Source organism: Macaca nemestrina, chromosome 10 (assembly GCF_043159975.1).
Source record: "Macaca nemestrina isolate mMacNem1 chromosome 10, mMacNem.hap1, whole genome shotgun sequence".
Classification (NCBI taxonomy): Eukaryota; Metazoa; Chordata; class Mammalia; order Primates; family Cercopithecidae; genus Macaca; species Macaca nemestrina.
In genome coordinates this window covers 57,475,000-57,489,364 of record NC_092134.1, presented here as the reverse complement: position 1 = coordinate 57,489,364, position 14,365 = coordinate 57,475,000, and the positions used below count along the sequence as shown (strand labels likewise).

General features: G+C 39.4%; 1 protein-coding gene across 13 annotated transcripts in view; it reads right to left on the bottom strand.

Annotated features, from left to right (window-relative positions):
• LOC105473335 (KRR1 small subunit processome component homolog) overlaps positions 1-14,365 on the bottom strand; it is a 443,099-nt gene that overhangs the window by 378,481 nt on the left and 50,253 nt on the right. For 2 of the 13 annotated variants that reach the window (XM_071071411.1, XM_071071418.1), the window contains one exon: positions 9,292-9,413. The exons of the other annotated variants lie outside the window; for them this stretch is intronic. The gene's annotated coding sequence lies outside the window, so the exon portion shown is untranslated. The remainder of the gene's footprint in view (positions 1-9,291; positions 9,414-14,365) is intronic. 13 annotated transcript variants of the gene reach the window in all.

Sequence of the window (14,365 nt, the reverse complement as noted above, 5' to 3'; positions counted from 1 at the left end):
TGCTGTGCACCAACAGCGACCTAGCTGAGAATTAAATCAAGAACTCAACCACTTTTACAACAGCTGCAAAACAATTAAAATCATCAGGAATATACCTATCCAAAGAGGTCAAAGATCTCTACGAGGAAAACTACAAAACACTGCTGAAAGAAATCATAGACAACACAAACAAATGGAAACACATCCCATGCTCATGGATGGGCAGAATCAATATTGTGAAAATGACCATACTGCCAAAATCAATCTATAAATTCAGTGCAATACCCCTCAAAATAACACCATCATTCTTCACTGAAATAGAAAAAAAAAAATCCTAAAATTCATATGGAACAAAAAAAAAGCCCACATAGCCACAGCAAGACAAAGCAAAAAGAATAAATCTGGAAGCATCACATTACCTAACTTTAAGTTATACTATAAGGTTATAGTTACCCAAACAGCATAATACTGGTATAAAAACAGGCACACAGACCAATGGAACAGAATGAAGAACCCAGAAATAAAGCCATATACATACAGCCAACTGATCTTCCACAAAGCAAACAAAAACATAAAGTCAGGGAGAGGTCACCCTATTCAACAAATGGTGCCAGGATAATTGGTAAGCTCCATGTAAAAGAATGAAACTGGATCCTCATCCCTCACCTTAAATAAAAATCAACCCAAGATGAATCATAGACTTAAATCTAAGACCTGAAACCATACAAATTCTAGAGGATAACATCAGAAAAACTCTTCTAGACATTGACCTCAGCAAAGAGTTCATGGCCAAGAACCCAAAAGCAAATGCAACAAAAACAAAGATAAATAGACGAGACTTAATTAAACTAAGAAGCTTCTGCACAGCAAAAGAAATAATCAGCCGAGTAAACAGACAACCCACAGAGCGGGAGGAAATATTTGCAAACTATGCATCCAACAAAGGACTAATATCAAGAATCTACAAGAAACTCAAATCAGCAAGAAAAAAAATAAACAATCCCATAAAAAAGTGCGCCATGGACATGAACAGACAACTCTCAAAAGAAGATATACAAATGGCCAACAAACAGATGAAAAAACATGCTCAACATCACTAATGATCAGGGAAATGCAAATTAAAGCTACAATACCATACCACCTTACTCCTTCAAGAATGGCCATAATTTGAAAATCAAAGAACAATAGATATTGGTGGGAATGTGATAAAATGGGAACACATTTATACTGCTGGTGGGAATGTAAACTAGTACAACCACTGTGAAAAACAGTATGGAGATTCCTCAAAAAACCTAAAAGTAGAACTACCATTTGATCCAGCAATTCCATTCCTGGGTACCTACCCAGAGGACAAGGAGTCATTATACGGAAAAGATACTTACACAGTCATGTTTATAGCAGGACAATTCATGATTGCAAAAATATGGAACAAGCCTAAATGCCCATCAACCAACAAGTGGATAAAGAAAAAGTGGTACATATATGCCATGGAATACTATTCGGCCATAAAAAGGAACAAAATAATGTCATTTGCAGCAACCTGGATGGAGTTGGAGAACATTATTCTAAGTGAAGTAACTCAGGAATGGAAAATCAAACATTGTATGTTCTCACTTATAAGTGCGAGCTAAGCTATGAGGACACAAAGGCATAAGAATGATATAATAAACTCTGGTGTCTTGTGGGGATAGGTGGGAGGGGGGTTGAGAGATAAAAGACTGCACATTGGGTGCAGTGTACACTGTTCGGGTGATGGGTGCCCCAAAATCTCAGAAATCACACCTAAAGAACTTATCCATGTAACCAAACACCACCTGTTCCCCCAAAACTATGGAAATAACAATAATACTAAAATAAAAAATAAAAAATAAATTTTACCTTCATAGAAAATACTCTCCATGGTCTTCACGCGCAGCTCAGAAAACTAAGTTAAAATGTACTTACTACTCACGTCTTAAAACTTTACACACATGTGAGCATGTCCCAACTCTCAACTTGCTGGACAGAGCAAGTGGGGAGCCTGCTGTGAGCCAAAAACTATCTGAGATAGGTCTCAATCAACTTAGAAGTTTATTTTTCCCAGGATAAGGACGACATGCCCAGGAGAAAAGAACACAGAATCACAGAAACAGTGCGTGGTCTGTGCCTTTCTCCAAAGATGATTTTAAGGGCTTCCATATTTAAAGGGAAAAAGTGAACTGAAGGGGGAAAAGGGAGGGTATGGTAACCCACATGTTGCGAGAGAAAAGGAGCAGGTTTGGTAGTAGTCAATTATGTATTCATCTCAAGATAAGATGAACATAGAGTAGCTACCTGTGGCGATATTTAACCTTTTATCTATAGCTATCTGCTTAGGAACAAAAGGAAAAGCAGTTTCTGGCATGACTCAGCTTTCAGCTTAATTTTTTCCTTTTGGCATAGCGAATGGGGTCCTGAGTTTCTTTTTTTTTTTTTTTTTTTTTTTGAGACGGAGTCTCGCTCTGTCACCCAGGCTGGAGTGCAGTGGCGCGATCTCGGCTCACTGCAAGCTCCGCCTCCTGGGTTCACGCCATTCTCCTGCCTCAGCCTCCTGAGTAGCTAGGACTACAGGCGCCCGCCACCGCGCCCGGCTAATTTTTTGTATTTTTAGTAGAGACGGGGTTTCACCATGGTCTCGATCTCCTGACCTTGTGATCCGCCCGCCTCGGCCTCCCAAAGTGCTGGGATTACAGGCGTGAGCCACCGCGCCCGGCCTAAGTTTCTATTTTCCTTTCACACCAGCCTCCACCCCAGGTGACATTCACTGTCCCTTCACAGGATCCCAAGTGTCCTTGGTGCCTGCAATGGTAGAGGCTGACAACAGTGAGAATGGTAGAGAAATTCCCAGCAACAGCAAGGGAGAAAATGAGGATTCTGTGTCTGCCAGAGAAGGAGGGAGGGGACAGCTTATTGGCGTGAAAAGAACACAATAATAATTAATATGGTTAATTATTGCCCAAATCACTTAGTAAACCGAGAGCCTCTCAAAAGCTGGACTATATCTTATTCATCTATGTATTCAGAGAATCAGTCACCGCACCTGGCACATAGTAGGCCAGGTGTTGGAGTAAGCAGAGCTGTTTTTGTATTACATGACAAAGTAAAGAAAAAATTCCTGGTCCAACCCTCAATCAGTGGTTCCAAAACTTCTCCAGAAAACTGCAATGTGAAATTTAACATTTCAGGGCAGGGGTATGGTTTGCAATTTCAGAATCACAAGCTGTATTGTTCTACTTTAAAATGTCACAATGGAAGAAAACAGATTAAAATTAAAATAGTTTAAAATAGTTTATTTTAAGAAGCAGGAGACAAATCTAATCCCATTAGAAAGAAGTAAAACAACTGAGAATCTACAGAGATGTGAATGAAACTGTTTTACAAAGATTTTGTACTGGGAAGTCATCTCAGTCATGAAACAGAAGCAAGCTGGCTTCAGCAAAGTCCCTGCAAAAGCAAGGAGTGGGGAAGCGTTCTGTGCAATTAGCCTCAACCTTCCTGCTCTCCCCGCAAACACATGTATTTTAAATGCAATGATTTTAGCAAGGGTTTGAGAACTGTTATTTGTTAGATGAAGACTATGTAATTAAACCCACCGGTCTGAAAGAAAAGCTTTGTGGGTACTTTTTTTTTTTTTAATCTTCTATGGCTGGGCTGGTAATTTTTTCCTGTCTCACACCTACTCAAAACCCAGGGGATTTGTCCTTGATGCCTGGCATGAATATAATTAGAGTACAGTTCTCTAGTGCATAGTTCAATCACAGCAGACAACTATTGATTTGTGTGTAAATCAGAATACATATAATTTTCTCCAGATGAGGAGCTGTTAAAATGCATTAACAGCTTCAGGTTTCATGTTTTGGATATGGTGACATTGGGAGTGTTGGTTGTTTTGCTTTATATTTTTCATTTTATTTTTTTCCTTTCCCCCAAGAACTGAGATAACCTCTTTCTGAGCAGGAAAGCTCCACCGACTTGTTCTGACAAATTTCCATTCCAATTTCACACCGGGTCACACACAATCAGAAGAACAGCGTAAGCAGGACTTCAGGGTGAGCAAAAAGGTTGAGGCTGATTGCACAGAACGCTCTCCCTCTCCTTGCTTTTACAGGGACTTCGCTGAAGCCAGCTTGCTTCTTTTTCGTAACTGAGATAACTTCCCAGGACAAAAAAAAATATGTATTTAATGATCCTAAAAGATTTTGTTTTCACGTTTTCACATTTTTCTTTGAGTAACAATAACACAAAATGTTCATTCTCTTCTTGTTTACACAAAACACTCTCTTATTGCTAAGAGACCGCATAGTATAATAGAAAAGGACAAAATTAGGCAGCTGAGAAGACCTGGGTATGATATTGGGTCTGTCTTGGCCCTGGGGAATTCACATACCTTCTTTAGGTTAAGATTTTCTATCTACAAAAGTTGACTGAGCATCAGTGGTTTTCAAATTGTACACCATGTATTTAGGGTATAAATTTGGGAAAGGAAACATGGGTCTCCAGGACCCCATTCCCACCACATACTTCAGCCACAACAGGTCAGTTCTTATCTGTTTACATACTGGATTTCCACAGAGAAAGGGTTTCATAGTTTTATACGTTTGAAAAAACATCTCTGTCCTTTCCAATTCTCACCTTCCATAATTCTGTGGCTTTTCTCTGTGATCACAGGTAGCCTCAATTTCCTGCAGTACATGAGCTCATTAATGTAGACCACTATACAAAATGGAAAACTGGTTCATGCATGATGGTTTTTTCCAATATGATCACCTTCACCATCAAAAATATGAATTTATTAAGCATTCATTCATGCATGTGGGTTACTTTTCAGCACAAGCAAAGTGTACAGGCTTTGTTTTAAATTGGAGAGGCTGAATGATTTTATAGATTTTGGAAATGAGAAATCCCGATAATTCTTTCAATATAGTATAGCTGTTAAGTAGCAGAGGCAGTGATAAAAATGAATAATATATTTGAAAATGCTTTTGTAACACAAACCATAATGGTCAAGAAGCAATTAAACAGTTTCATCTGGAATCACTGTTGCCACGGGATATTAATGGTTCCCCACAGTGCCAAGCAAGAAACTATCATGGCTCTATGCAAATAAACAGATTTCAACATCCATTGCAAGTAGGAAGTGAATTTTCCCGGGAAAAGGGCATCTAAATACCACCTATTACCACAGGCACAGGAAAGAACATTAATCCCCCAGAACACATGATATAAATTCCAAGAGCAAGCAGCTGCTGGGGAGGAGGTGAAATACCGAGTTCAGGTTGGGAAAATAGAGATCTGCAGCGTTACACACCCACAGTCAGAACTGACAATTCACATTGGGACGGAGCGAAGGCTACCATAAAAATTAATGAATGAAAACCCAGTAGTCAAAATGCACTTTAAGCAATACTTAATCAAAGACTAGCACTTAGCAATAAAGATCATAAAGCAAGAAGCAGATCTTTTAGAGTTGACCACAGCAATAAAAAGAAATGAACCATATTGGACTACAATAGAGACTGTTACCTTAGCCATACCAGTTGGTGTTATCACTAGGTCCGCTGTGAGAAGAAACCAGAGATCGATATTGGCAACAGCTCAAATATTTTTTGATGCCATTGTCTATCTACCTTTTTGAAGAAACACTGTCACCAAAGCTAGAATGCAGCTTTTAAAAATCAAGAAGTCATCAAGAATAAATACTTATCTGGGTCTCCTTTTTCTACTATCTATTTTTGCTTTAATTTTTCTACTTTGTGAGCTGGTTTGGCTAACAAAATTGAACAATTCAAGTCTATTCTGAGTCTTTAGATTTAACACAATTCTTGATCTATTGACATTTTCCAAAACAAAATGGTCAAATGCCTCAAAACTAGGATAAAATATAAAATGAGGTTTCCCACCAAAGAGAAACAGCCCAAATACTCCAGTGTTTAAATAATTTTGAATGCTTTAAGGGGGGACTTTAGAATTCTGATCATCTTATATACAATCACAAATAGCACAATTAGATTTCTTTTTCAAATGTTACAGAAATTCCTCAGAGGTGGCACTAAAGTTATTTAAAATCTACTACCCATCATGGAAGTTAAAATTTTTAAATGTGCACCTTGTAGCGTTCAGTACCATAGTACAATCCTCCTTCTAGGAAATCATGTGATGAAAGAAAAATCACTTCAAAAGCAGACAGTTCATGGACACCAGTTTGGCTATATCAAGCAATGAGCCTGTGGCTCCTGAGATCAATGAAAGAGCATCCTATGGGGTTCATTTCCATCTAAAACCACTTGTGATAGTTGTTAGTGCTGTTTGCCAAATATTTCTGGTTCTCCCTATTTCCAGGCACAGGATAGGATTGCCTTTTCTGGCCCCCTCATGGTTGTGTGGAACCACATAACTACTTATAGCCAATGACTTGTGAGCCGAAGGGAAATAAATTTCTTCTTAGAGCATTTACTTGATAATTCAAGACTTTTAAGGGCTCTCTCCATTCCTCCAGCCCAGTGACCAGAAGTAGGCTTTTGTTTGTTTGCTTGTTTGTTTGTTCGTTTGAGACAGGGTCTTGCTCTGTTACGCAAGCTGGAGTGCAGTGGTGCAATCACAGCTCACTGCAGCCTCAACCTCCTGGGCTCAAGTGATCCTCCTGCCTCAGCCTCCCAAGTAGTTTGGACCACAGGCATGTGCCACCAAGCCTGGCTTTTTTTGTTTTTGTTTTTGTTTTTGTAGAGATGAAATCTTGCTGTGTTGCCCAGGCTAGTCTCTAATTCCTGAGCTCAAGCAATCCTCCCATCTCAGCCTCCCAAACCGCTGGGATTAAAGGCATGACCCACTGCTCAGTATTAATGATGGATAGTGTTTTATCTGTCTAGGTCCCAGAGTGAGTCTAGCTCCCAGGTATGGACACATAATGAACACATAGCACAAGATAATTAAGCCTATGTTGCTTTAGGCTGCTGAGATCTGGGGATAATTTGTTACTGCAGCACTGCTTAGCTTATCTTGACCAATACAATGCTTTGTAAGTTTGGATCTTCTTGGTGCATGAGTAATGTACACAAGAATAGACGACCACAAAAGACTCCAAGAACTGACCCGATCTTCACTGGGAATTCCCCAAATCAAGGATTATGCTAGATCTCTCAGGCTGAAGACCCTAGCTCCTCAATCTCACATCCCTAAGCAGTACTCTAAAGCCAAAAGGAAATTCAGGGTCTGTAGGCTTTCAAGCTATTGTACCCCCAATTAAATTGCTTCCATGAGATGGGTTATTCCCTGCCTTCTTTCCCCAAAATGTTTTGGACATTCAATCCAACTGTCAAAATAAAGTAACAAATCATGTGCAGTATCTTGAGGGAATTAGAGTAAAAGTTGTTTGTAGCTTCCATAGGATAGAAAGTTTGACAGGTTCATTCCTTTTTCAGTACTAAAGGCTGACATAGCACATGGGAACATCTTGGTATAGGACAGTTTTCCTCACAAAGCATTTATTTTAGGCTCTTCAATTATTCAGAATTACTTCTATAAAAATTAAATATTTTAAGAAGAAATATTTCTTCAAGGCAGTGCTCATATTTTGATGGGAAGGGGAATTTCTTTCATTTTCTGTTGATACTCACTGTTCATTTATCATAGCACTGGGTTGCCATGATAACAGCTTCTAAAAACAAGACTCCTTGACATTTTACCACAACCTTGGAAGACTGGGGATCTTTATCCACTTTTCACTCAGATGTATGATTTTATGTAATTTCAAAGAACTTTGAGTGCATTTCTTTCAGGAAAAAACTCTTCTAACCAGACTTATGATCAAACTAGAAATATTTTGACAGAGACCACCATTAGCAGAAAGTTATATGAAAAATAAAATAAAATAAGAAATGCTGAAATACTGTTTTCTCTCTCTTTCTTTCTTTTTTTTAAAGCTGAGAGAGTCTATGGAAACAACAACTTGGTAAACTTCTTACCCTCAACAACCACGAGCTTCAGAAAACGTTCTCTAAACTTAGCATTTGGAATAATGCTTTATATTTAGCTCCTTGTTTTCCCCATCTCCTCTGATGGTAGTGATATGTTTTTTAAATGCCTAAAACCTTTCCTTTTACCTAAGAATTCCCTAGATTTCATGAATTATTGCAAATGGGTAATCACAAGTGCAAATGAGGAATTTGTAATACAAGTACCCATCTGTGCATGCAATTAACTGCCTCCAGCAAGTAATTGCCTGTTTTTACAAAAGCCTGCTTAGAAACCTCAACTTGAGGATGTATGTTTGTTTTTTAATAATTCTGCCATAACACACGGCAAAACTTTTTCTTGGGACCAACACTTTTAAACAAGCTACCAAATAACCTATAATTTTTAGTCTTATAAAGATTATACCTAAGCAGCCAATCCCACTGTAACTGATTTCAGAGGAGCCTGACACTTCTAGATATACTCAGGCAATTTTTCAATCAGAACCAGCCTTTTGTCCAAGAGACCCCAGCATGGCTAATCCTCACGGGAACTGCTCCTGTTGAAGCACCTTTGGGAGATGTCAAAGCAAAATTTCCTATAAGAATCTACAAGATCCTTCACTGACTGCCCCACAACCCCATCTTTCTTTTATCATCTTCCACACCACCACCACCCCCAGTCATTAGGATTCAGCAAAACTGGCTTCCATATTCCTCCTTGCACACAGTAAACATGGCCCTCTTCTCACATGCTGAGATCCTCTTCCCCAGGTGTCTGTGACTCATTCCCACACTTCTTTCAGGTCATCTTATCCTAGGGGTCTTCCCTGATCTCTACAATAATTCATGCCCCTTGCTCACTACCACACTGCCAGTCCTAGCCCCACTTTATTTTTGTCTGTAACCCTTCTTGCTGTATGATATATGCTTATTTTCTGCCTCCCTTATTAGAATGCAAGTTTCATGAGGGCTGAAGTTTTGTTCTGCTAAGTTTTCTAGTGTCTCAAATAATGCCTGCCACATAGCGTTATGTGTGTATGAATGAATAAAAATGAACTAATGAACATTCCTGAGGTGAAAGAGGCTCCTCTCCCCATCAGAATTAAAATCCTTATTTGGCTTACAAAAGAATGTCCTTGCCCTCTTTATTCTTATCTTTCTCATGCAGAAAAAACTGGAAGAGTGTCTCAGATTGCCACAACTTGGAGAGTTACTCTCAAAGACAATAAACCAGCATCCTAGAATGCAGTCTGGGTTCCTCTAATCTCTAACCTCAGGTTGAATTCCTTGCCTTAAAGGGTAATCCCGTAGAAGCTGAGGGAGCTGGTTGTTTGAGTCTTACCTTCACTGTTCTGGTGTTCACCTTTCAGTCACCATCCTCTTCCTGTGCTCTCCTAGGCCACTTGTCAGTTCTTCATGGTGATAAGACCCCTAGTCAGCTCAAATCTCCTGCCTTAGGACTGACTACCTTGGAAAATACATTACACATACAAGAAGAAAGGATGAAGAAAGTAAACTTTTTCACTTAACCTTACACTTAACCCTCAAATTTAAAAATCAATAGCCTTGATTAACACTAAGCTCAAATTTTCAGATACTCAACTTTCTCACTAGGAAACTGAAGCACTATCTTCCTCAGTAGGTAATTATAAGTTGCTAAGGAGATGTGACAAAGTGATTGAAGGAAACAAAAAGGGATAAAATCTTCAGAATCCAACCGTTTTAAAAAAAGAGTACAAATTAAAAGAAGCTCTCCCAAATGCGAAGAGAAATATAAAAACAAATTACATATGAATTGATGTGCTAAAAAGATTGTGCTCTGCTGAAATTGGGGTGCTATTTTTAAAGATTTAGTTTGATTTTTTCCACTATGTCTAAGGTAAAAAAAAAAAAAAAGTTTGAACCATTATCAAAGCTCAGCAAATCAATTTCAGTATGTGCCTTTCAAAAATTTCTCTTACATCTAAGTTAATAAGCTTACTTTTTAAATTATGGTTCAAAAAGTTAACTGGATAAAGGTATTATTGTATATTTTCAATTTATGTACCAATAACATAGCTTTCTCTATTTTTAAGATACAGCAAGTCACAGAACATAATAATTCTGTTGTTCAACAACAAGATTTGAGGAAGAAGGGAAAGACAACAAGAACAAATTATTAAAATAGAGAAAATTATATGGCAAAAAGGTTTCCTTTCTATAGTTTAAATACTCGCCCTTCTGCATGAAATAACAAAATAATCTTTTCTTTTTTTTTTTTTTTTGGAGATGGAGTCTTGCTCTGTTGCCCAGGTTACAGTCCAGTGGTGCAATCTCAGCTCACTGCAACCTCTGCCTCCTGGGTTCAAGCGATTCTCCTGCCTCACCCTCCCAAGTAGCTGGGATTACAGGTGCCCGCCACCATGCCTGGCTAACTTTTGCATTTTTTTTTTTTTTTTTTTTTTTTGAGATGGAGTCTTTGCTCTGTCACCCAGACTGGAGTGCAGTGGCCTGATCTCAGCTCACTGCAAGCTCCACCTCCCAGGTTTACGCCATTCTCCTGCCTCAGCCTCCCGAGTAGCTGGGATTACAGGCGCCCGCCACCTCACCCGGCTAGCTTTTTTTTGTATTTTTTAGTAGAGATGGGGTTTCACCGTGTTACCCAGAATGGTCTCAATCTCCTGACCTTGTGATCCGCCCGTCTTGGCCTCCCAAAGTGCTGGGATTACAGGCTTGAGCCACCGCGCCCGGCCTAATTTTTGTATTTTTAGTAGAGACAGGATTTCAGCATGGTGGTTGGGCTGGTCTCAAACTCCTGACCTCATGATCCGCCCGCCTCGTCCTCCCATAGTGCTGGGATTACAGGCGTGAGCCACTGCACCCAGCCCAAAATTTTTCTCATTATAAAACTTTCTCACAAAGGCAAAACCAAGCTACGTATGAAGAAGAAGGGGTAGGAAACAATAGGAGGCCCTTTTACAATAAATAACCCTATGGTTTTTGCTTTCTTGCTGGAAAATCAGATAGCTGCAATAAAAGCACAATTACATGGGGTGCTCTGGGGGCCTGCAGAGCATTTAAATCACAGATTTTCCCCCTCAGGTCTGATTCTACAAAAAAGGACATTAAATAAAGTGCCACATGTTCACATTTTCAGTTTAATTACCTTTTTAAAATGCTAAGATTTTTGAGCCACATGGGACTCATGTACATTTTCAATTACATAGGAATCAATATTTTAAATCATTACATTCTCATTACACCTTCCTGCAGTTCATGCATTACCTATCTATATTTAATATTATGCATTTAAATAACTTGCCTAAGCCCATTTAATAAGTTAGTAAAAGAACAAAAATGAGACTTGCCACAGCAATTCTGCATACTAGCTGAGTGACCTTGGGTTGGAATCCAAACCCCCGTGGGTCCTTATAAAAGAAGAAAGTTAGACCAGAAGATCACAGTATTTTTTCTCGCCTAATAGCCAATGATTTCCTATTCTTGATTTTATACTCAAACCTTTTATCTCTAATGTGTTTGAATGTAAGACTCTCAAAATTCAACATTGTTGTCTCTTTCTGAGGACATCCTGAAGATCAGCCCTTCAAGCTCTATATCAACCAAAACCCTCATTTATATGAGTGCTTGTTCCTTTTATAATTTATTGTAAGAAGTTGTTTGACATCAGTGAAAATGAACACCCTCTCTATTCACTATATCCAGTAACCCATAGTATAACGCTACCATCCTCAGACCTTTCCAAGTCTTCCTCTTTCACCTCTCAGCTCTCATTGAGCTAAACAATTTTTATTCTTCTTGATTTTTCTCCATAATTTGTTTTCCTACATCTTTGTCATTTTCTTCAGCCTTTAAATTATCCATCTTTAAGTAATATAATAATATGGAAACCTAATTTATCGTTTGAGTAGAAAATGTCCTTGTTCTCCCAATATGTTAGGAATTACTTTTTCACCCCAATGCAGGGAAATGTGGTGGTATTGTTTTGCTTTGTTTTGTTGTTTGTTTGTTTGTTTTGAGATGGAGTCTGACTTTTGTCACCCAGGCTGGAGTGCAATGGCGTGGTCTTGGCTCACTGCAACCTCGGCTCACTGCAACCTCCCCCTCCCAGGTTCAAGTGATTCTCCTGCCTCAGCCTCCCGAGTAGCTGGGATTACAGGCGTGTGCCACCATGCCTGGCTAATTTTTTTGTATTTTTAGTAGAGACAGGGTTTCACCATGTTGGCCAGGCTGGTCGTGAACTTCTGACCTCAGGTGATCCATACACCTCGGTCTCCCAAAGTGTTGGGATTACAGGCGTGAGCCACTGTGCCCAGCTGTTTTGTTTTAATTAACTACACTGAACTATATTATTACCTTATAGTCAGCTTTCCATTTCACTATCTCCAACTCTATCTGGTGGCTCTTGTCTATAATCAGTAGTTATCTATTCTCTATTTTTATAGTTTCATTTTCCTCCAGATGTAAAATCCAATGGTAGAACAAAGATCTGGCCAGTAGGGTCTTGCTATGGGCTATATTGTGTCCCCGCAACATTTATATGCTGAAGTCCTAATCCCAAGTACAGTAGAATGTGCCCGTATTTGGAGATAAGGCCTTCAGTGAGGTAACTAAGATTAAATAAAGTCCCAAGGGCAGGCCCAATCCAATATGACTGGTGTTCTTGTAACTGGAAGAAATTTGGACACAGACACGTACAGAAGGACGATCACATGGGGATACAGAGAGAAGACAGCCATCTACAAGCCAAGGAGAAAGACCTCAGAAGAAACCAATCCTACTGACACTTTGATCTCAGACTTCTAGCCTCCAGGACCATGAGAAAACAGATGCCTTGTTTAAGCCATCCAGATTGTGGTACTTTGTTATTACAGCCCTAGAAAACAAACACAAGAAGAGATGCCTCTCTCCTGGTTATGACCTTCAAGGAGAAAATGACATTGCTGCCCTCCATATCCACTGCTGCTAGAATGAGGAGTAAGGTGGAAAGCATACCTCATTCCAGCCCACACACAATATTGGTGGCTCACACTGTGTTCCGCTATCGCCACCCACATGCCCAATCCCGCTGATACAAGTGGACAGATTTAGGACTTTCACAAGAAGAGAAGCACATTTCTCAGTAAATTAAACTAGACCGTCAATGTTTCACCCTTATTTTTTTCTTTATACTCAACGAAATATTAACAGCCTAACAAATCTCAGGTAGATAGCTAAATACCTAAAAATTGTCCAGAGAAAGAGTAGGACCAAATTTACTCTGGACGTCCTGCCCCTAATCTTAGCACCAGTGACTATCGTACTAAATGTTTCTTCACAGTTTATATTCCGGGGGTACAGTTCAGTATACCCAAGGGAAAGCAGGCTTGGGTATATTCTTTTCAGAGAAGCCTAACATTTGAGCTTGGAACCAAGGCTAGAATTTCTAAGGAGAAAGGTTTACTCATCAGATTTTCACAAAACAGCTTAATGTTTTTCATTTTTCCATTTATTTTTCATTTTCATTTTCATTTTTCCATTCACTCACTTTTTCAGGAAACTTTTATTGTGCATCTAGTGTGTACAAGGTTCTGTAGTAAGGGCCAGAGCTATAAATGATGATAAAGCATCAACATAGCAAAAGACCGTAAGAATTGTCCCCCAGAAAGCTAGATCATGAGGATTTCTAAGAAAAGGGAAGAGTGAGAAATCACAGAAATCAAAAATTTAGGATTATGAGGGAAAAAACATTCCAAAGACCAGCTGCCCTATTTTTTCCAGGATTTTATCAGTTCAGGAAATCAAAATAAAAATATCACATCATTTGAACAGATTTTCAGATGGGATGGGCAAACAATACTCATGTGACAGCTCACAAAGAGAGAAAAATCTTTTCCTCTGCCTCCTTCCCTCTCTGACAAATACGCTGATCGGCTCCTTTGCAACTCCCCCAAATACATACTATTTACATTCACAGAAGACAGCCAAATCATCTTACAAGTGTATTTCAATGTTTTGAATCTTCTAACACCAGGCAATCCCTGTTACTTTCTTTGAAACAAGTTTCCACTATGCAGAGAGAATAAACAAACACACTGTGCTGTTAGCAGGTTCACTCTGTTGTGTGGGTGGAGGGGAATAGAGGTGGTGGCGGTGGCAGTACTGATGGCAATGGCCGGGGCTCAACCCGAAGGGAACAGTGCTGCTTTTTCTTGCAGCCCTGGGAGAGAATCGCGGAGTGCTACAGGAAGAGGGAAGATCCTGAACTCACTCAAGAGAGCGCCTCAAGGGCAGTGGTGTTCTCTCTTCAGGCACGTGATCGGGAACAAAGGAATCTTTATTCCTCTCTTTCTGCTGCACTGGTTTGCTTTATATTCCTTATAAGCAGCTGAAAAAGACCATGAGCAGCCCTTTCAATCAGCTGAGGAAGAGATGAAAGG